The sequence below is a fragment of the Miscanthus floridulus genome, chromosome 8, assembly GCF_019320115.1.
Source record: "Miscanthus floridulus cultivar M001 chromosome 8, ASM1932011v1, whole genome shotgun sequence".
In the NCBI taxonomy this organism is placed as follows: domain Eukaryota; kingdom Viridiplantae; phylum Streptophyta; class Magnoliopsida; order Poales; family Poaceae; genus Miscanthus; species Miscanthus floridulus.
Genome location: NC_089587.1, coordinates 26,974,965 through 26,998,575, shown reverse-complemented (window position 1 = coordinate 26,998,575; position 23,611 = coordinate 26,974,965). Strand labels below are relative to the sequence as shown.

Here is a 23,611-nt window from a genome sequence, read left to right as displayed (position 1 = left end):
TTCCCTCCATTGTTGCGGCTGCTCTTCACCATGAAGCTAGCGCTTGGATTTTGAAGAATGGCTTGATCTTTTTGCTTTAAGGTTAGTAACAAACATCCACTCCTTTGATTTTGTTGCTTAATTAGCTTCGTTTTGATGGCTACATTGCTTGATTCTCATTCTACTTCTTTCTCCATTCAAGAGAGTACTTTTCTAATTGGACATTTATGCAAGGCTCAAATTGTGGTGAATCCATCATCCAAAAGGTTGGTGTCTATGAACACATTTAAATTCCTAGCTAATTATTCCATGGTGGTCAAGATCATCATTGTTAGTATGTGATGCTATAATTAGTTCTTAGAAGTAGAGTAGATTCTTTTACAATTTGTTGAGAAAATTAATCTATGTGTCACATAACAACGTATTGTTTGGAGCTACATTGTTGTTCATGATCATGTCTCTAATTTTAGACTTTTTTTTAAATTAGTGTCTCCATTTTTATGTGGCATGGAGTAGAATAATTGTTCTTCATTATTGTGCAATAATTTTTTATGGGGCTGCGTTTTTCAATTTATATGGGCATTGTTTGGAGCTACATTATTGTTCATGATCATGTCTCCAATTTTAGTCTTTTTTAAAATAAGTGTCTCCATTTTTATGTGGCATGGAGTAGAATAGTTATTCTTCATTATTATGCAATAATTATTTTTTTACTACAATTTTCAATTTACAGGGTTGGGCTACGAATTTCAAATTTTCAATAATTAGTGTACAATAATGTTTTCTAAAAATGGTACTTTCGAGCTACAATTGTTGTTCATGAAGCTCGATTTCTTATTAATTCTTTGTAATTACTGTCTCAATATTTTTTGTGTAGAGATGGATCGAGAGTAGATGCATCTATCCTGAATGGACAAGCGGTACATGCATGGCGTTAGCCAGTTTATCACCGATGCCAAAGCCCATGCTGAGAATGAGAACCTTGTCTTCTGCCTATGCAAAGATTGCAAGAATCAAAAGAACTTTTATCAAATTGAGTTTATACGATCGCACTTGATTAACAGGGGGTTCATGCCAAACTATATGATATAGACTATGCATGGCGACGTTGGTGTGAATGTTCCGTAGGAAAACGATGATGATGTAGACATGCTTAACGTAGCCATCCACGATGCTGACGAGGAACCCGGTGTCAACACGGAACCTATGGCCACAGTTAATAATATGTTTAGGAACACGCTACCTGACGACACCGAGGATAACGATGGCATTTCTCAGTTGCTACGTAATGTAGAGACCAGATGTCTTAGTGAAAGACAACTGATAAAGCTAGAGAAAATAAGACAAGATGGCAAAACACCATTGTATAAAAATTGTCCAATGAGCAAACTAGAAGCCAACATCATGTTATTAGAGTTTAAATCGACAAATGGATTGAGCGATAAAGGCTTCGATCAGTTGTTAGGTATAATAAGGAAAATGCTCCCAGAAAAAAATGAGTTGCCAGAAAAGACATACTTGGCTAAGCAAATGATCTGCCCCACTCGAAGTTGAAAAAATCCACGCATGTTCCAATGATTGCATATTGTACCGTGGAGAAAAATACAAAGACTTAGACAAGTGCCCCAAGTGTGAAGCTCCACGGTACAAGAAAGGGCCACCAGATGAGGGTACCAAGACCAGAGGAGGTCCTAAAAAGGTCGTTTGGTATTTCCCTATAGCTCCCCGGGTGCATAAGCTGTTTGCATGTGCAAAGTCAGCCAAGCTGTTGCGCTGGCATGGTGAAGAGCATAAGAAAGATACAATGATGAGGCACCTCGCCGATGAGCATGACTGAAGAACTGTCAATACTATGTTCTATAAGGACATCGGTAGAGAGGTAAGGCACCTTTGGTTTGCTTTGAGCATAAGTGGGATGAATCCTTTCGACCAGGTTAGAAGCAATCATAGCACCTGGCTAGTTACGCTCTGTTTATACAACCTTCCACCTTGGGTCTATATGAAGCGATCGTACATCCAGATGCCACTATTGATTCAAGGGCCAAGACAACCTAGGAATGACATCGATGTGTTTCAAGAATCAGTGATCGATGAACTAGTGGAGATGTTTGAAAAGGGTGTGCCGGATGTTTGGGATGAGTACAAAAAGGAACATGTCATGATCAAGGGAGTACTTATCGCTACAATCCCTGACCTGCCAGGTCGAGGTTCGTTGTCCAGAGAGAAGACAAAAGGCTATACTGGATGTGTCGAGTGCTTGGATGACATCGATGCGGTAAATCTGCCAAATAACTCAAAGATAGTTTATATGGGACACTGTAGGTTCCTACCTAAGGATCACCCTTACCGTAGGAACAGAAAAGATTTCAACGATACTATTGAGAAACGCTTAGCTCCAAAATATCAAGACGGGCCTATGATACTTTGAGAACTCAACAAACTAGAGGTTGTCCTTGGGAAGGGGGGCAATGTAGTAGCAGCACCTTATGGGAGCGTTAGGAAGAAAAAATTGGTTTTCTGGAAACGACCTTACTGGCCATTTCTGAGTGTACGCCACTATCTTGATCCCATGCACATCACTAAAAACATGTGCACTAACACGCTTAACACTCTGATGGACACCGGGGGACATCGAAGGATTCATTAACCACACGCCTGGACATGCAACACTTGGGAATCAGGAAGGAGCTGCATCCCATGGAGCTAGAGAATGGCCAGTTTGAACTTCCGGTTGCGTCATGGACATTGAAGAAGAAAGAAAAGCTTGCGCTTATTTCTTTCTTCAATGAACTCAAAGTCCCGATAGGCAACTGTACGAACCCGAAGAGGCTAGTGAACATGAGAGAACTTAAGTTCAACTATGGCCCTATGAAGGCCCATGACTGTCATGTCATTATGACTCAGCTGCTCTGTGTTGCCCTGCGTGGTATCCTCCCCCCCCAAAGGCCCACGCTCCAATCATAAAGTTGTGCTCGTTCTTCAACGCGATCTTAAAAAAGGTCATTGATGTGTCCACGCTAGAGCAGCTACAGCGGGACATAGCTGAAACTCTCGTTTGGCTTGAGTTGCATTTTCCGCCGACTTACTTTGATATCTCATTACATCTGCTCATTCATCTTGTTGACCAAATTAGAGCCCTTGGCCCAATGTACCTGCATCAGATGTTCCCTTTCAAAAGGTTGATGAAAGTTTTTAGGAGGTATGTTAGGAATATATTCAGGATAGAAGGGGGCATGGTTGAAGGATAGTCAACGGAGGAGGCCATTGAGTTATGCACATATTATCTGGACATCAATAGGGTTAGAGTTCTAGAATCTTGTCATGAGGGAAGACTAGGTGGCAAAGGAACGATCGGGGAGAAATCTATCATAGTAGACGACCCCGTTTCTTTCAGACATGCATAGTTCGCTGTTCTCCAGCAAGTAGAGGATGTGATCCCATACATTGACGAGCATAGGTAATAGCTACAAACTTTGTATCCGAGCAGGTCGCAGGCTTAGCTTGATAAAAAACATAAGAGGAATTTGTCGGCTGGTTGCGATGCCACTTTATTGGAACAATGTTGGGTAATCAGCTGGATATCTGAGCCAAGGGACCTTCGAGTACATTGCTTAAGTACCAAGGGTATGAGATCAATGAATTCACATTTTACATAAAAAAGCAAGATGGAAAGAGCACATACCAAAATTGTGGTATTCGTTTTTATGCTCACGATGAAAACGGCAACGTGCAGGCGATATACTATGGTTTCATAGAGGAGATATGGGAGCTAGCCTATGATTGAAGGCAGCTCTTTTTCGCTGCTAGTGGGTCTAGCTCGAGGAAATAAACACTGACAGCAAAGGGGTCACTATCGTTGATCTCACTAAGACCACATACAGAGATGACGCCTTCGTCCTTGCAAGAGATGTTATGCAAGTCTTCTATGCAAGGGACAATAAGACAAAAGGAAGGCTAAAAGTAGTCCTAGAAGAAAAAAGGAAGATTGTCGGTGTTAATGGAGTAACGGACAAAGAAGACTACAGGGGCTATCAGGAAATGCCTCCATTCGGGGCGAACGTACCCCTACCTATCCTTCAAGAGGGTGACGAACCTGTTTACGTATGGCTTGATCACAATGAGGCCCTCATTGTTGATGCACCTAAAGATAGTTAGATTATTGTTAACTATGTAATCATTATTCGGACGTTGTTCACCAACTATGTAATCTAATTTATATTTTGTGCGCTTCTCTAAAATTAAACAATTGACTATGTAATCAAATATTGAGATGATGTTTATAAACACTATTATTTGATAATTATATACCATTAATTAATTATCATGAAATTAAATAATCGAGACACAAATATTTATATTATTTTACAATAAATTATATGTATTTACATGCACTAAACGGATAAAAGAAAAAACACAACCTAAACTAACGTAACCCTAATGCTAGCGCAACGGTTAAGGCCCTATAATCTGGACCTCGAATTAATGAACTCCCATTCAGAGGATAAAAGAAAAAAGAAAACCTACCTTGACGTACTCCCTATCATAGCGCAGCGGTAAAAGCTAGCTACTGTGAAGGCCACGCCCTTAGTTCGAATCCTAGGTGCGGCAAACTTTTTTTTATACTTTTACATAATTGAATGAACCTAAACTTGAACTATAAAAATGATAACAAAACGTTTCCTAACGTAAATCCTCCTTTAACGTAGCGGTTAAGCCACTAATCCCTCTTTCTCGCTCCTTCGGTTCGAAACCCAGGCGGGACAATTTTTTATTTTTTATCCAGAGCCCGCGATAGTGGCTCTGATTTAAAAAAATAAAAGCTAAGCACCTGCGACAGCGGCAGCTGCTTTGCCAGGTCTATCACTATTGGTTTTTGCATAAAAACCGATAGTGATACATGGAATCACTGCCGGTTCTAAAAAGCAGCACTAATGACCCCTATCACTGTCGGTTTTTAATCAAAACCGACAGTGATAAGAATATTCCCTCCATGGGCTAGCAGTGCTCGCGCTGATCACCACAGTAGGAGCACTGCTCCCACCTACCACGATAGCTAGCCTATAAAATGGTACCCTGCTAGGGAGCCTCTCTATGGCTAGTACTTGTGTTTATTTTGCAACTATGTTTGTTTGCTGTTTATTTCTCCAGTTCATTCTCTGCTTGCTAGTTTCCACATGCATGGCCTCTCTATGGGAGAAAGCCCTCCACGTACAGATATCGTTATGTGTGTCATAGTCAACCAAAATGGTGCACACAAGAGGTAATAGAATAATGCTACTGAAGATAGAGCAACGCCGAAGATTGGAGACGCCACAAGGTTCACAAAGCCATCCACTGCGGTGCGCTCTGGACTGTATGTCTAGAGAGACCTGATGTGCTCTAGGCAATTTCCTATCCTAGAACGGCATTGGTTCATCGGTGCGGTGCCAAGATGAATCTGGTGTGCTCTGGACTGTACCGAGAAAAAGGCCATGTACAGCAGAGGCATGGATTAATCGATGCCACCTTGTCATCTCCAACCGGTATAGCTCGTAGACCACCTCAGCACTGCTATTTGACCCTAGTTGGTGCTAGAAGAATGCTACTGAGGTGGTTAAATTATAATGTGCTGATACACATTGATTGTAACATTGACCTATACGCAAATATGTCTTTGTTATCGTATATGTAACTTTAGTGTAAGGTCTTTGTTATTGTATATGTAATTTATTTCTAATATTTTTGTTATTTTTTTATGTATTTTTGTACTCTATCTAAATAAATATATCGTTGTTGTTAAAACTTTCCCACGGTCCTTTACATATATGCACCTTCACTGTCGATTCTATTTAAAAATAGGCAGTATGTTCACTTTCATTATCGGTTGTAACTGAAAACCGACAGTGATGTCCATGCCCCCTATATAAAAACAAACTGTTGGCCACATACATCGATAACACCCACACCCACGAACTCTCATATTTATTGGGAAACTAGAAATCTACATTCCGGTGTCGCATTGGTCTCAAAATTATTCTCAGGCTTGCACGTGCCACGGGTGAAGGAAACACTAAGTTTGGGATTTTCCAGAGATGGTTTGCTACTTTCTGAGGTTTAATTGAATTTCCATGCGACGACGTCGATTAATTATAGGTTGAACTGAGTCTACCCACAACAAAATCCGGAATGGTGCCAAACTTTTACACAGGGTCTCATGTGCCCTAGGGATCAGAATTTTGTTTAGGTCAATGAAAAAATCTAGTGGGTCGAAGATGTAATTCACCCTCTTTTGTCTCATTCAGCACAGAGAAAAATATAATAATAAAAAAATGATATAAAAACATAAGATCTTGTGTGGGGCCTTAATTTGGGTATACACGCTTGCCAAAAAAATTCAAGCCATTTTGACATAGGTGGAGTATACATGCTTCACAGAGGTACATGAGCCCTTTTATAGAACCATGACTATACACATAGGTTATCAATGTTTCTATGGTTCATATGCATTCTGGTGTCGTATTGGTCTTAAACTTTTTCTTAGCTTGCACATGCCACGAGTGAAGGAAACACCAAGTTTGAGATTTTCTAGAGATGGTTTGCTACTTTCTGAGGTTTAATTGAATTTCCGCGCGATGTCACCGATTAATTATAGGTTGAACTGAGTCTACCAACAAAAAGATCCGGAATGGTGCCAAACTTTTACACAGGGTCTCATATGCCCTAGGGATCATAATTTTGTGGAGGTCGATGAAAAAATCTATTGGGTCTAAGATGAAATTCACCCTCTTTTGTCTCATTCAGCATAGAGAAAATATAATAATAAAAAATGAACAGAAAAACCTAAGATCATATCTGGTGCCTTAATTTGGGTATACATGCTTGCCAAAAAAATTTCAAGTCATTTCGACATAGGCGGAGTATACATGCTTCACAGAGGTACATGAGCCCTTTCATCGAACCATGACTATACACATAGGTTATCAAGGTTTCTGTGGTTCATATGCATTTCACTGTCGTATTGGTCTCAAACTTTTTCTTAGGCTTGCACAAGCCACGGGTGAAGGAAACACCATGTTTTGGATTTTCTGGAGATGGTTCGCTGCTTTAGGTTTAATTGAATTTCTACGCGACGTCACTGATTAATTATAGGTTGAACGGAGTCTACCCATGAAAAGATCCAGAATGGTGCCAAACTTTTATATAGGCTCTCATGTGCTCTAGGGATAAGAATTTTGTGGAGGTCGATGAAAAAATCTATTGGGTCTAAGATGAAATTCACCCTCTTTTGTCTCATTCAGTACAAAGAAAAATATAATAAATAAAAAACTGATCAGAAAAACCTAAGATCCTGTATGGGGTCTTACTTTGGGTGTACATGCTTGCTAAAAAATTTAAGCCATTTTGATATAGGAATACATATGCTTCTATTTATTCAGTATATAAAAGGAATTTTTTATATATATATAAATATCACTGTCAGTTTCAAAAAACTAGCAGTCATGAGATGAAACCGACAGTGATGCTGGTTATCACTGTCGGTTCATTTTAAAAACCGGCAGTAATTTATAAAAAATTTAAAAAATTGTGCCAGCCCTCGGGTTCGAGCTCGGGTCTCGGGGACCAGAGTTCTGAGTCTTAACCGTTGCGCTAGTATAAGAGGTGTGTCAAGGCGTATTTTATTTTTTCTTTTTGACCTTTTAGAGTGTTTAATAATTTATAAATTAAACCAAAAAATGGGCCGCCTGGGACTCGAACACGGGTCTTAGAGGCTATATTGTGCGGTCTTAACCGTTGCGCCAGTCGGAGGATTTCGAAAGAAAGGGAAAAGATATGCTAGTTAACCCGTAACCATTGCACCCCCATTACTATCGGGTAAAGGAATGGTCCGGCAGTGATATTGCCTCATCACTGTCAATTTCGACCTTGCAACCGGCAGTGATGAGCCATTAGGATAAAAACAAGGCGCGGGGTGAAAATTTCCAAAGTCATTTCAACCCCACGGCAACCCCTCCGCCCACGGCGTCAGAGCACCACCCCGCACTGACAGGCACCACTGCCACCCGCGCACCCATCCATCGCCCCCCACGCTCCTCTTCTTTGATGTCGATGCCCCGTGCGTCCCGTCGATGCGTCCTCGTTAGTCCTACGCCAACGCCCGCGATGCCGTCCACCACCCCATGCCAGAGCACCGCATCGTCCGTGCCCTCGTTCCTCATCCATGACGCCGGTCGTGCCCCTCCTCCTCTATGCCTACACTCCCACTACCGAGGCCTTCATAAGCGCATGGACAACTGCATCCCCACCCTACTCCTACTGCCTTTAGCCCACAGTTGAGGGGTCGCAGCAACTGCGGATCGACCCTGCTCGACAAAAAAGATGCGAATGTGCCTCATCCGGTAGACGACATCACTGAACCCGTCAATGTCAAGTTGTACATCCGTCGGGAATGGACAAAGGACAAGGTGGTGCTCGGCTAGGCCTGGCCTACGGGAGATGGGACCATTGATGGCCGCCCAATTCCATAGGGGTACGCTCATGTCACCATTGACAGAATACTTGATAAGAAGTATAACAAGATACACATTGAGTATCCCGCAGCGAAAGACAGGCCGAAACTTGGTCATAACAAAGGCTCTCAAGTGGCCTGGCGCAAAGTGCTTCATTAAGCTTGACCACCAATTGTCCTATGATCATGAGGACGACTATGAGTCTTCACCCACCCATGACGATCACTCACCATCTCCCAACAGAGATCACTTCCCTCCTCATCACTTGCCATCACCCCTGAGAAGATAGAGGTCTCCTTCTATTCCTCCTCGTTCGACTCTATCTTCATCAGCCCCGAGAAAAGAGAAGACTTAGCTCCTCCTCCTTCTCCTCCTCCATCTTTATCAGCCCCGAGAAAACAGAATTCTCGTCGTCATCCTCCTCCTCCTCCACCTTAGCCCGAAACAAGATCAAAGGCATCCTCGTAGTCGCAGAAAAGGTCCTTGGATTCGGTCGCTAATTCCCCCAAAGTGGACCAACAAAAAAACAAAAGGTCATTCAGTGGCAGCGTTACAAATTTGATGAAAGAAAAATTTACAGCACACATCTCGAAGGAAGATTGTGTTAGTTTCTTCAATCTCTGTGCCTCACTGCCTTAGTGTTTGTTGAAGTCCGAATTCAAAAGGCAAACACAGAATAAGTACACTACAATAAGAGCCGAAGAAATACACAATGAAGATTTAAGGAATATACATAAGTACGTCGAAGACAATCCTGAATTAACCATGAAAGAGGCCATGAACATCTATTATGACGTACAAGGGACGGAAACACCGGCAATGAAGTATGAAAGGAGCAATCTTTTGGTTCTCGATGACGAGTATAAAAATTTGACAACATATATGCGACATTTGCATGAATATTACATGGCTCAAGCAACAGATACGGAGGACTTTGGTTTTGATGTTATTATCCGTTCGCCACATGTTTTTCATTATCCTGAAGAAAAGAAGTTCGATATCGAGTGGGAGTGCTTGTTCCAGCTATACCAGAAACGCTCTCTCGATTCACAAATGTTGACGTTGTGGATTATGTAAGTACCCTACACACACGATATTATAATCAACTACTCTCTCGAGACATAAATTGTTAACTTTTGTGCACTTCCCATGATTTTATGTAGGTGTATAGCAAAATTTTACATACTAAAAAGCAAATGGGATAACGTAGGCTTCTTGGACCCCTTTACGAGTCAATGAGAAGACATGTTTAGGCCTCCATGGATGTGACGTGGAAGACCTGAAAGAGAGATTAATTGTTGTTTTCGATGAATTCAAGATAAAGAACAAAACCCACATACTTCTAGCCTACAACTGCGAGTATGTGTTCTCGGTTTTAATTTTATGCTTCTTTTTTCGTTAAAATTATTCGATAATTAGGATTCTATGATTGCAGCAACTATTTTGTCTTCATTTGGGTCAATCTTTCTAAAAATCTTATCGAGGTGTGGGACTCAAATAAAAAATCATTTCATCATCTGGATGCACCGGTGGCAGTGCTGAATTAGTAAGCCATTCTAATAACATATTATTTTCTAATCACACATACCGTTTTCTAATGTTTCTCCTTTTAATGTTGCACAGTATCCGAAGAAGACATATTGGTGAGACGCAGGTCCCATTCAAGGTTGTCGAAATAGAGGGGAAGTACCTAAAACAGCCGGCGGAAAACAATGAATGCGGGTTTTATGTAATGTGGGCAATGCTTCGCTACATCGGCGGGAAATCGAAAGAAGCAGATAAGTCAGTGTGTATAATCCTCATTTCATTTATGTCTATTAATAATTCAACAAATTGATTTTCTGATTCCTCTTTAGATATCATCTTTTTTGAATGACAGCGCATGAAATATAACCACGAAAGACTGTTAGACATGGAGATTGTCGCACTGCAATCGGAGCTGGCAAAATTCATCTTAGCCTAGGTATTGGAAAAAGATGGAGTATTTTCCATTGCACAATCCGTGAAGTTCAAGGACCAGTATGGCCTAGAGCGGCTCGCTAGATTATTGTAAGAAGTCTGAGAAGCATGCTTTATCTTATCGAATAATTTCTTTTTTATTTTGAGGGATCGAGATCTTGATAAGAACATTTGAACTGTAACTATAATATTTGTAATGTTTAATATTGATGGACCTGTGGTCTACATAGCGTATATAAAGTGAAACTCGATTCCACGAAAAAAATAAATTAAAATAAATTATAAAATAATAAAATATGAATGGGCCATCACTGTCGGTTAGCAACAAACCGACAGTGATGGTCAAGATGGCACTGCCAGCTTGAGCCACAAACCGGCAGCGTTGCTTAGACATCACTGTCGGGTCTTATCCCAAATCAGCAGTGATGGTTACGACAACACTGCCGGTTAAAGACACAAACCGACAGTGATGTTCGAGGTTATACTGTCGGGTGGTCTCATGAACCGGTAGTGTTAGTGGAAATGAACTCTGTCGGGTTGTGTAAAGGACCGACAGTGAAGTTACATAACACTGCCGGTTTGTAGGAACCGATAGTGATAGCTAACTCTCATCACTGTCGGTTTGGTTGTGCCGGTTCAAAATCCGATAGTAATAGGGTGTTTTGAACCGACAGTATTATCCTAACCTGGGGTAGTGCAACTCATAAACATATAATAGATACTAGGAGGTTGAGGAAGAAAGCAACATGTATACAGCCCCAAACTACATGAACAAAAGGACACACACAAAGAAAACGCGCTTAATTGTCTCATTTTATGGAAAATGCAATAGTTTTCACTGTCGTGGCAATTGCGTTTAGCCAAGTTATCTTCTGTTAGGATAACCCCTCTACGAAGATACCAAAGGAAAATCTTTATCTTGAGTGAGACCTTTAAATTTCAAATAAGTTTATTAAGTTGAGAATGTTTCGATGAATCAGAGCTGAATATTTGTTTCAAAAAAAAAAGAATCAGAGCTGAATAATGCGATTTCACTAAGAATTGAACCTTTGGATCCAAATTCTAACAAAAGGCGTCATGGCCTTGTGTAAGCCTAACATGCATTAGTAAGGCAAGAAAGGTCATTCCAAGCTACTAATTTGGATCCAATTAAATCATGTCTTCACGAAATGTTTAGAGGTGATGTCTAAAGACTTCAGCTACAGTAGTGTGCTTGTGTCTATCAATGTTGTATAAACAAGGATACCCCTCTCTCAACGGGTAAGTTTCCCGTTCACTTGGCCCTATTTGGATCCCATGGTCTAAAATTTCACTTACCTCTTGAGGCTCCAAATATGAGATCTAAAGTTTAGCCAACCTCACAAAAACTTTAAACCACACAAGTAAACTAGAGCGTTCTAACGTTTTAGTCGTTAATATTACCGAAACTTTAGACTATAGGATTCAAACTGGACCTTATCCTCCCAGAATCTCATTTCCGTCTTTCATTGTGAACATCATCGTGCACGAGTCGGAGAGGAGCCATCCAATCCTCCAAAGAACACACGTGCTAGAGTTGGACACTTGGCCGGACAGGAAGGAGAGGTCCGAAGAGATCCAGTCTAAGAGTGTGAGTGACAGCACTACTACAGAAAAGGGAAACACTGTCAGTTCCTAAAGGCCTATTACTATCGGATTTGCAAACGGCACTAGGAAAGCGACAGTGATGTCCCTGGATTACCACTGCCGGTACTTCACCCGTCAGTGATAGGCTTTTAAAAAAAACAAAAAAAAACGAATACAACAAGCAAGCATGCTCGCTGGAGCATGCTCGTTACTGCTGCCGCCGCCGCCATGCTCGCTAGCTACCGCTGCCGCTCCATCACAGACAAAGGAGGAGGGGTTCAACCTATCACAAATCAACTTAACCATAAATCGATTAGTACATCACAAATGAGAAGGGTTCAGCACATTACAAATTGGAAGGATTGGGAAGGATTCATACATCACAAATTCAGTACATCACAGATTCAGTACATCACAGACAAAGGAGAAGGATTCGTACATCACAAAGAAGAATGATGCAGATGCTCATGGGATTGGGAAGGAATACACCTGGTCATGGATCCGTCGCCGGGCGCACCTTCTTCCTCCTCGCCGCCGCTGGATCTGGATCCACCTCCATTGGGCACCAGCACTCTAGATCCGGGCGAGGGTCCCAGGCGTAGTGGAAGCGCACCTCGGCGGCGGCCTCGATCAGTCACCCGTTGCCGCCGAGGTAGTCGCGCTCCTCCCGGTGGAACAAGCGCGGGTCGACGGCAAGGTAGTCGCGCCCCACTCGGCGAACATGCGCGGGTCGACAGCGAGGTGTCGCACCCCTACTGGCGGAACAGGCGCGGGTCGACGGCAACGGAGCTGGCGAAGCCCTCGGAGCGGAGATAGATGGCGCGAGGAGGGGGAGGGGCCAGCGGCGAGGGAGGTTCAGGCGGGGGAGGAGCGAGCGGCGCGACAGAGGTCTAGGCGGGGGAGGAGCGAGCGGCACAGAGGAAATCACGGGAGGAGAAGAAGTCCGCGGAGAGAGAGAACGGATAGAGGTGTGGACCGAATGGATGTGAGTTTGGAGTTAACCCGGATACATAAAAATTTCGGGTCCGACTGTGGATCAGTGTCGGCTAGCACTACAGCCAGACAGTGATAAACATCAGTGCCGGATTGTACTAGCAACCGATAGTGATAATATCTATCACTGTCGGTTGGTATAAAATTCCGGTAGTGATAGACTTTTTCCTTATTAACCGGCAATGACGTATCTATCAGTGTCGGTTTTAAAATTCCGACAGTGATTGCTTATTCTGTAGTAGTGCAGGGATGGCCGTGTGAGGGAAAGATGTAAATGTGAAAGGGGAATCATTCTTTTATAAAGGAAGAACTTTATTAATTCATAATCATTACGTCGATTTGATACAATAATCATGAACCCATTTTCGCCCTCTTTATAAAAGCACACAGCCTAGACAAAGCAAAGAGAAGCCTGTCACTCTAATGACTAGTGACTAATGACTATCGATTCTAAGACTAGATCACCACCCATGTGTCTAAAAGAAAAAAAAAAACCATGACCGCTTACGCTAATTGTTGAGATGCCACTGCAAGCAAAGCCTCGTGAAGTAACCTTTCGGAGGATAACACGTGCGAGGCCAATGGATAACTGAATGTGCCACCTGTAAAAGGACCAAAGCGATCGGAATCATGGGTGGTAAAACCCTAGTGTGGATAGGGGTATACTGTATATCCTGCTGAGTGGATCCCAAGCATGGGCCGGCGGCCTGCATAAGATTGCACGAGCGATTCTAGCATATAGGCAAATGCAGAGGTGAATAATAGAGAACATGTCACTGTCCGTATGGCATAAATCATACAAGTGCGGCGATGACTGTTAGGATGAGAGACTGAATGAAAGAGGTGGGGTGGATGAGAGAAAATGACTCAGAATTCCTTTTCCACTACCTGTGTGTGTGCAGACAGGACTCCTCATCATCAAGAGATGGCGCTATCAGTAGCACACAAGTCACACAAGCTAAGCTCGCTGATTGTACAAGCAATGCAAAAGCCCGGCAAAGGGACCACTGCTGATGACTGATGAGTAGCGAGAAACCAACCCATCATCAGTGAAAAATGTACTACGTAGTTTTTCGTGTGGACTTCGTTTCAACCACGCAGGAAAATTGAAACAGATGGGAGTACTTGCGTGCACATTGAAACCCCTCTAAAGTTTAGTGTGGAATCACACAATTAGTGTCGAACAATAATCTTTTCCTCTGTAAAGATGGAGGATTCGGTGTGGGCTTAGATACGATGCTAAAGAACTTATGCTGATATGTACCAAGCTTTGATGCTCTGCTGGAGGGTTGACTATATAATATATAAAATCCACACAAAAATGTAGTGTTCTGTTCCTACGGGATTCAATTATCTGAAAAAAAAAAACAGTAGGACTCGAGAAAACTCCACACCACCAACTGCCACTTCATGTTTCGTGGTTGTAATTGAAGAGGGGAGTACAAAGGCGTTGCCAGAGAAAATCAGCCATGTGGGTGTGTGGGTTCAGCCTACCAGTTGAGACATAAGTACAGGAGGGGACCGATAGAGAAACAAAAACCAGTAAAAATTGGCTGAAATTTCGATCAAAATTTTCAATTCTTCATGAAATTTTAGCAAAAAATTGAAATACCTAACCGAAGTGGAACGAAAATTATCGGTATATATATTTAGCAGAGGTCATTGGTAGGAACAAAAATCCCTGATTTTTAGCGAAAACTGGCTGAAATTCTGAAGCCTATTGTTGTGACCACCATCCCTTTGGCGGTATGTGCCTGCCTTTTTTTTTTCTCGAATACGCAGAACTGCGTATCATTATAGTAATAATAGAGAAAGGAGTCATACATAGCAAACACACGCACCTACTTTCTGACTGAAACTAATCACCTTCAGACCCTTTTTGGCCATGGTTTTTCTGGCTTCAGCTTCCTCTGACATGAACATTGTAGTGTCACTGTTTACAATCGTAGTAGAAGCTATTTCTCTCTCGCCAGCCCAAAATACACTAGAAAAGATGGTGTGGTGAAGCCAGGATTTGATGGCTTCACCGGCTTCTGCGCTACATTACAGTTACAGTAGTGAAGCCGAAGCCGGCGTAAGCGTCGCTGAAGAAGCCCTCAACAGGCAAGGGAGGTGCTTCAATGAGAGTAGAGGATCGGAGGACGAGACACTTACTACCACCTGTTGAAAAACACAAGCAAAACATGCTTCGTTTGATGAGGAGTGCAAGTAACAGAAGAAGAGAATGAAGTGACTTGCCACCTGTAGGAGTATGTAGGAGTTGTAATTTACAAAAATCTTATTCTATATATATACATACAACACCTAAATTTACATAGACCAGATACTAGTAGTAAGCACTAGACTGGAAAGATGATATCGTACAAAGGAGTAGGACACCACAGCTGAAGCATTCTCTCGGGATTTGTCATCCCAATCCAACAACCATGTCACCACCACCCACGGAACCACCCATCCCTCTACCCTCCGTCCCCCCACAAATCACCAAGAGAAGCTCAACTGCTCATGCTACATGCCACCAAATCGATCTCCTAAAAACAAAACGAAGAATCCTAACTCCATCCAAGAACAAAAAGATCAAGGGAGCGACCGAGAAGAAACAAGAGGAGGAGACTCTATGGGTGATGACTGATGACAGCATACACCAAGAAACGCTCAACTCATACGTAGTAGTAGTAGTACCACTCTGATGGACCGGTGGCGGTAGGCATGGCGCGCGGCGAGATCGGGCGGCCGGTGGTGGGCCGGCCGACGGTGGAGCTAGCGAGCATGATGCGATCACCACCGGTACACCATGCCGGAGCACTTGCCCTTGATCCAGTTGACGCTGCGGCGCACCGACTCCCGGACCTTGCCCTCCACGTCGTACGTCTTGTAGACGACGAGCCGCTTCCTCCGCTGCAGCTCGGCGTCGTCCACCTTCCTGGGCGCCGGGACGGCGGCGGCGGCGGCGGCGGTGTCGTCCAGTGCGGCGAAGGACGGGGTGTACCCTCTGAGGTTGACGGAGCGGCGGTTGGCGGAGGTCCAGTTGGTGACGCTGCCGGAGCGCTTGAGCTGCCCGCCGCCGGCGCCGGCGCCGCCGTCGACCTGCAGGGTGGGCCCGTAGGAGGCCGCGTAGGAGGCGCTGTAGGAGCGCAGGTTGATACCCGGGGTGGGGCGACCTGTGCCGGCGACGCCGCTCTTGGTGCTCCCGGTCCGCTGCACGGGCGGCGGCGCCGGGCGCGCCCACGAGCTCACGCTCCTGGCGCGCTGCACCCTGGTCGACGACGACCGCGGCGGCTGCGGCCGCGCGTACGAGGCGCTGTAGCTCCGCAGGTCCACCCCCGCCCCGCCCCCGTACATGCTTCCCCTCTCCGCGCAAGACACCGACCTCTCCATTGGAATCCCTCTCTCTTCTCACTGCGTGCTGCCTTGCTCTCAGTCTGTCTCTCCGAGCAAGCAAGCAAGCAGCGCGAGGAGGGGAGGGCCAGGAGGCCGCCTCTTTATGGTGAGCAGCCAGCGGGGTGGTGTGGCCGTGCTCGGATCCGCTGCGCCGCTGGTACTGTGAGTGTGCGGGGCGTTGGGCAACCCGTGCGGCTGGCATTCTGAGCCGTCGGATCCAGGAGCTGGATGGGTGGCATCGACGGTTTGGATCCGTCGTGGAAGCTGTCGGATAGGAGAATTGACAGCTGGGATGGGTGGGGAAGATGTTGCTCAATTTTCGTCGTCGCATTTAATGAGACATTAAGGCTGTCGATTCGAATTTAAGGTGCTTTGATGTGTGTGTATTGTGGACTGTGGTTCAACAGCAGTGGGCAGCGGACAGGGTTGATTGTGTTTCAAGGGTGCCGTCCGTGGAGCGGTTGGCTAGAGATGGCAATGGGTACCCCATATCTGGATACCCGATGGGTTTTACCCGATACTCGGCCTGTTCGCTTGTTGGTTTCAGCCAGCCCAAACCAACCAGCCAACAGTGTTTTCCTCTCACAAAAAACCAGCACCAGCCAGCCCAAACCAGCACCAGCCCCAACCAGCGAACAGGCCCATATGCGGGGTATGGGATGAATGTATCACTTAAAAGATAGCAATGCTAGCGCCTACACGTTCGGACGCGTGTCTGGACTCCCGCGCATCTTGTTCTGTACGCTATTTTTTTAGGCCCTGCACGAGCACCCTGCCCCGTCGTAGCGTCCGCATGTCCAGATGGCTCGCCTCGCACATCCAGCCCGTCATGTCTGTCTCGATTCGAGGCCGTTCGCCCCGCCCTCATCGCGCCCCGTCTGTAGGACACTAGTGCGCCACGCACCTCGGGCATGTTTGGTTGGAAGTCTGGATGACTTGCCTGGAGAAAAGTGTTGTCTGAGAGTTGCCTGGAATTCTGAGATAATCTGCCTGGCCAGGCAAGTTGAGAGTTATTCGTTTGGTTAGATGCCTGGCCTGAGAAAGCTAATGAATAGAGATCATGTGTTTTCTTATCTGCTGGAGAGGTAATTAATTCATTTTCTTAATTAATAATACCTCAAATATACACAAATAAACATACGGTGACAAAATAAAAACTGATAAGTGAGTTTTTTTAATTTATAATATGCTTAAATTAATGTGTTTTTTATTTATCTTTGTATAGTTAACATGTATTTTTATAATCTGATTAACCAAAATATATAATTTAGTAAATTATTGTTGTCCGTGTTTAATATTAGATAATCACGTTTAATAAGATTAAATAGGAAATATATTGATAAATTATGTCTTTTAGTATAATATATGATTTTAATACTTTTGATTAAATAATGTGAGGATAAATAAAAAATAAGTAATCAATATAAGAAATCTTAATCTGGATTTGAAAAAAAAATGGTTATGAACAGTAAAATATTTATTTATTTACATTAAATTAAATAATTGTATTTTGCATACTAATCTTTGTGTGACAAAATGTGCACAGTATCGATACAACATTTTTAATTTTTATTAGTACATACGATTAGTATACACTGTGACTCACTACGTATGGTATAGATTACCTTATCTTTTTTAGTTAGTAAGATTGAAAAAAAAAATCTAACTAAATGACTCTTGTACATATATTTAACATAAAAGTATTTACATAATTCGATGAAAAATAAGTACCATTAATATATGATGATTTTTTTCATGGCATCTTAACTGGTCACGGATACTTGATATAGCTAGCTAAAAAGGAATCCAGAGTTCAACAGGTGCACGTATACCTTAATTAAATAGCTAATGCAAGGTAACTAATCCAGGCAAGGAAGCAGCGGCAGCCAGGCGACCATTTTCATGCGCCTGAGCCTGGCGGCGATGCCTGGGACAGGCAGGTCACCAGGGCTGCAACCAAATAAGGTGCAGACAGCTCTCCGGCAGGCTACAGGCGAGGCACTTTACTCCCAGGGTTCAATCCAAACAGCCCCCTCGTCCGTCGGCCCCTAGCTCATCACGCCCCATTTCCGACGTCCGTGCCATGCCACAATCACTCCCCGCAACCCTAACTCTCCGAACAGCATGAAACACGTGCACCATAAAACACCTGAATGCAACGTATTGTATGAAACAGATGAAACATCTGGAACATAAACTTGTAACATATGTGTGAAACATATGCAACATCTAGATAAAACACTTGAAACTTGCAACATAAAAACATTTACTGCAACATAAGACTAAAACAGTTGAAATATTTAGAACATATTGTTGCAAAATATGTGTGAAAACATATACAACATCCAGATCAGAACTTGCAACATACGTCTGGAACAGATGAAACATTTTGAACAAATCTTTGAAACACTTGCAACATACGCAACATCCCCAATCTACTTTTGCAACATCTATATAAAACAATTACAACATACCTCTGAAAATATTTGAAACACTTGAAACATACGTTTGCAACATGCGCTTTTATCGCAACATCTCCTTTGAGAGAAATTGGGAGACGCAGAGAGGAAGTATGCTTGGGCCAGTAGCGTGCGGGCTTGAAAAAGCTGCGTCCAGACGGACGGACGCCTGCCCCTAAGCACTTCCATCTGACTAAGGATATGTGGATGAGAGTGCACATGATCGAAGCTTATATAGTCAAATTATATACAACTTTAGTGCATAAAATTGAAAATTTTCAAATTTGTTTTTAAAATGTTTATAAGATGATATTTTTTATAACAATTGGATGCATATTATAAAATAAATTAAAGATCAAAACTCTATTTTATGACCTTTTTCTCTAATCAAATACATTCATCATCCCTCGACGGAGGTAGTATATCCTTCCGCATCTAACAAATTACATATTTATTTCTTATTTGGCATGACTCCAAAGTAACTCCGCCTTCTTGCTACATTTAAGAAGAAAGATAAAATCAATTCTTTGCTACAGTTCACTTAGAAAGCCGGAGCCAAATCTCCACGAAATGTGGCCTTAGTTCACTTATGTGGCGACTTGTTATGAGCTTGAGTTGGCTCGTTTAGCTGGCATAAAAAACATAATGTATGTATTTATCTAAAACTTGAGATAGGAATAATAATGGTACAAAAGAACCCATCCATAAGCCTTAGTCTATCTCCAATGAGGATAAACCAAATACAAGATCCATTCTATGTTTGGTAGTGCTACAGGCAAATGATTCAATATCTATTTTTTATCTTCTCTAATAATAAGATCCAAAAGAGACCCCTTTTCTGCAAATGGGTCTCCAGGAGATACGATACTCAGATTTAGGTTATGCCTCTCCTGACACCCAAAATGGATCGCCTATATAGGTATTCTGTTGGAGGTTGATACAGTACTGTCGGAGACCTATTTTGGATTTAGGTGTCCTTATAGATCACCTATTGGAGACCGCCTTACATCAAACAAATAGTAAGATGTGCTGATATATATACAAGTATAACAATATACTATAATACTACACCATGCATTCATGGTCCATACCACATACCATGTATAAACACAAAGTTATAGAGTCATGTTAATCCCAAGTTTACAGGGTTTAGTTGTAGCTATCGACCAATTGTAGAGTGCAAGGCATAAAGTCATACAAAATAAATATAAGCTTAAGGCAAACAACTTTGGCTTGTGAGCCAGCTTGTTATTAAGTACACAAGCTAAAATATTGATGAGTCGAGCGAGCTATCGAACCGTGAGTTTTTTATTTAGCCCTACTTATGTCATGTTATTTTTTTTTAAACTTATGTCATGTTGATAATTGTATCAATAGTTGGAAATGCCTAGAGAACGTAGTAATTAGTTCAACACGAAGGGGGGAATATGTAAACCTAAAAAGAGTTGTAGGTTTTAGTCGGTATGTAAAACTAATTAGTTCTAGTTGCAACGGCCAACGGGTATTTTTGCAATTTTACCTTATCTATATACATAATCTTATTCCTATCTTTTCAGTTCAGTTCTACAATCGTCATCCGTGAGAACGATGTTTTTTTCGCTTTTAGGGTCTTGGGTAGGAGGGGATGTGCCGGTTAGGAGGTTTGCTTTGTTTTTCCCTGCCTTGGTAGTCTTTTAGCCTACTACTTCACTACTTGGGGGATGAGTCTGTCTGTTGGTGACTTTATTAGTCGTCAAAAAGTCTAAAGATTGTATATCATCATTCTTAATGAAAATCTGGTGCACGTCAGCAGCACGTGTTCTTTCAGATTCAGTGATGACAAGATGAAAACTAAAGGTGAGAAGTTTGATAAAAAAAATTAAAGGCGAAGAATATTTTGACACGTGTACTTTCATTATTTCTGTATGCAAAGTTCAAGGTAAAAATCTCTCTCCACTGTAGTTTGCCGAGTGAAAATAGTCTCAGAGAAGAAAAGGTTGTCTTGTGACGACGTTGTGTCGTTTTAAGCTAAAGTTTGACAACAAATTTCAAGGAAGGAAAAAAGTACGACAAATTTTGCTCAGAACTGTGAGAGTGGTCGTGTATCAACACTTCCTGCTCCTCTTCCTGTATATAAACATCGTGATAAGATTTGCTTTTTGAAGGCTAGAGAATGGATGGAGCAGGTGTAGCAAAAGCGACGGTAAAAGTATCTCTTCTTGTGTAAGTTGTATGTGGCGATATATTTTTTAGATGTCTTGTAATGTCGTTTTGAGCTACAGATGATCCAGTTTTCTGCATAAATAGTCTCTTTTGATTTAGATGTAGCATGTTTTTCTTATTAACAAGTCCTGTGTGTTCATGATGATTGCCGAAAGAAAGGATTACGCGTCATTAGCAAGCACATTGCAGAACTGTCTCGTCACACGATAACTCACATCCAAAGATTTCGGCATTAACAAAAAGGAAAATCGAATAGTTTATTTTTTTTTTAAAAGAATCAATCCAGTTTATATATATTACAACTAAGCCAAAAAAAAAAAACAGTACAAGTATCAGCATTGCCAACTTCCTTCCCAAGGAAACGTCGCCATAGGTAAAAAAAATCTGCACAACTGTCGGCATGCCAAATTCTATTATTACATACTGTATATCCAAGAAAACGTCTCCATAGGTATTTGATTTAGGCTACGTTTAGTAGCGATTCTCCTACAGCTTTAGAAGCCGCTTCACCGTGCAACCAACCAATAGCTAGTTTGAGAACCGAGCGTAGCTCGGTTGGCAAGGTCCGGTGGTTGGGACCTCGCCGGCCAGGGATTGAGCCCCAGTGGCTGCGATTTCCTGGTGTCTTACCGGGGTTAGTCCCCAAAATAATTTTGTTGTCTCTCGCGCGTGGAACCACAAAGGGAATGCGATCGTGGAATTTAGGTGTAGTTGTAGGATCTGTTTGTGTACATGTGGTGTGAGTACGGTGTGTGTGAGTGTGTGGTGTTGGTGTGTGTCTGTCCATAAACAGATACTACAGTTGTACCTAGATAAGAGGCGCAAAAAAAAAAAAAAAAACCAATAGCTAGTTTGGTAGCACTTATCTGCAGCAGCAAATTCTGACCAGGGCAAATTCAGAATGGAGGATTCAAGCATCAGCCATTGATCAAGAGCTTCCACTAATAGAGGGAGGTTGAAAAGAAAACATCAAAGGTAAACAAATCTAGTTTTGGTCCCTAAATTTGTTTTGGAACTTGCAGTAGTATGTATCTTTTCATCATCAAAATACTTATGTCCCTTGTGATTGCTCTCTGGGTTGATGGACTAGTAAAAGTATAAGCCATGAGTGTATCATACACATCTATCGAGAGAAAAAGACAAAGTGGTCTATTTTGTTTTCTTCACGAGGAACCATAAACCATGGTGGAACAAACGGCTTATGTTTGTTGCCTCAAAGTTCCTATCGAACCCCTAATAAGGACGAAATGTGTAAACGAGGCTCGTACATGCTCATTTCATCGGCTGCATGTTTATATATAAGATAAGATTGAACCAGGAGATGAATGGACAGCATTCCATGGCCATGGCTGTTGTTTGATCCAACATCCAACAAAGATACTACTACCGTCGGGCAAAGCCAGGCCTTGGCTGCCGGCGCACGAGAGGTCGCATTCGCAGTTTCGCATCGCGCTCTCGCTCTCATCAGGCCGGTGGTCCAGCGCTCTACACAACACACCGGCGCGACGACGCCGACCACCACCTCCTGCACGGGGCGCGGCCGGCGTGCCTGTCGAGGGCCGGGCATTGATCAACACGTAAAAAGGAAAAAAAAGAGAGGAGATGGCCGATGGATCAATCGGGCACGAGAGCTACAGCGCACGCTGGATTCGTGGCGAAGCCAGCCGCGGACGGAGGGTGCGACACGTCTCGCCCAGTGTGCCCCTGTCACGTTGCGTTGCGGCAAAGCGAATTTATCCCGTGGCGACAGGCACGATCGAACTCGATCGTGCCAAGAACTCGATCGTGCCAAGAACGTGCCACTGAAAAGGTCCGTAACAGACGGGCGCCGCGCCATGGCATGCATCCATCCATGCGGAAAGAAAAAAAACAGGCAACGATATGTTTTTTTTACCTCACACAAGAGAAACCAAAACGATACAATTAAGATGTCCAAACAGACGAACGTCTCCCTCGGCTCACTCCTGTAAGTGCCGCTCGCACAGTGACCCTATCCGCTCGTTCTATCCGTGCGTCCCAATGATCGCTGCGTGTTTCTCCCTGCGTCGTCGTGCCCATCCGTCCACCCCACTCCGCCTCGCCGCCGCCAGTCTCTTGCAGCGCCATGCCCCCACCGCACCGCACCCCATCTCTTGCGGCCTCCTCCGCGCTGCCTCCCCGCGTTGCCTCCTCCGTGCCGTATTCCCTACCGGACCCGGTCTGCCTCGCCCGCCTCCACCGCACTGCCTCCTCGCCGCGGCCGGCGCGCTCGCCGCGACCGCCTCAACCGAGCTAGCTAGCCCCGGCCGTCCCCACCGAGCCGGCGAGCCTCTACGACGGATTCTCCAGCAAGCAGGTGAGGAGGACAAGATTTGTGTGACGCCGCGCCTGCCGACGAGTTGCCCGTGCCGCTGCCGCACAGCGAGGTCCATGCGCCGCCATCGACCTCCGCGCTAGCGTGCCTCCATTCGTCCAAGCAAAGCCCATGTTGCAATAGTATGCTTCACATGTTTTATCTGGATGTTGCGAGTGTTTCATCTTGATGTTGCAAAAGTAGATCGGAATGTT

At 43.4% G+C, this 23,611-nt stretch overlaps 1 pseudogene; it reads right to left on the bottom strand.

Annotated features, from left to right (window-relative positions):
* Window positions 1–15,288: 15,288 nt before the first annotated feature.
* On the bottom strand, window positions 15,289–16,657 carry LOC136471398 (uncharacterized; annotated as a pseudogene).
* Between the last annotated feature and the right edge of the window lie 6,954 nt (window positions 16,658–23,611).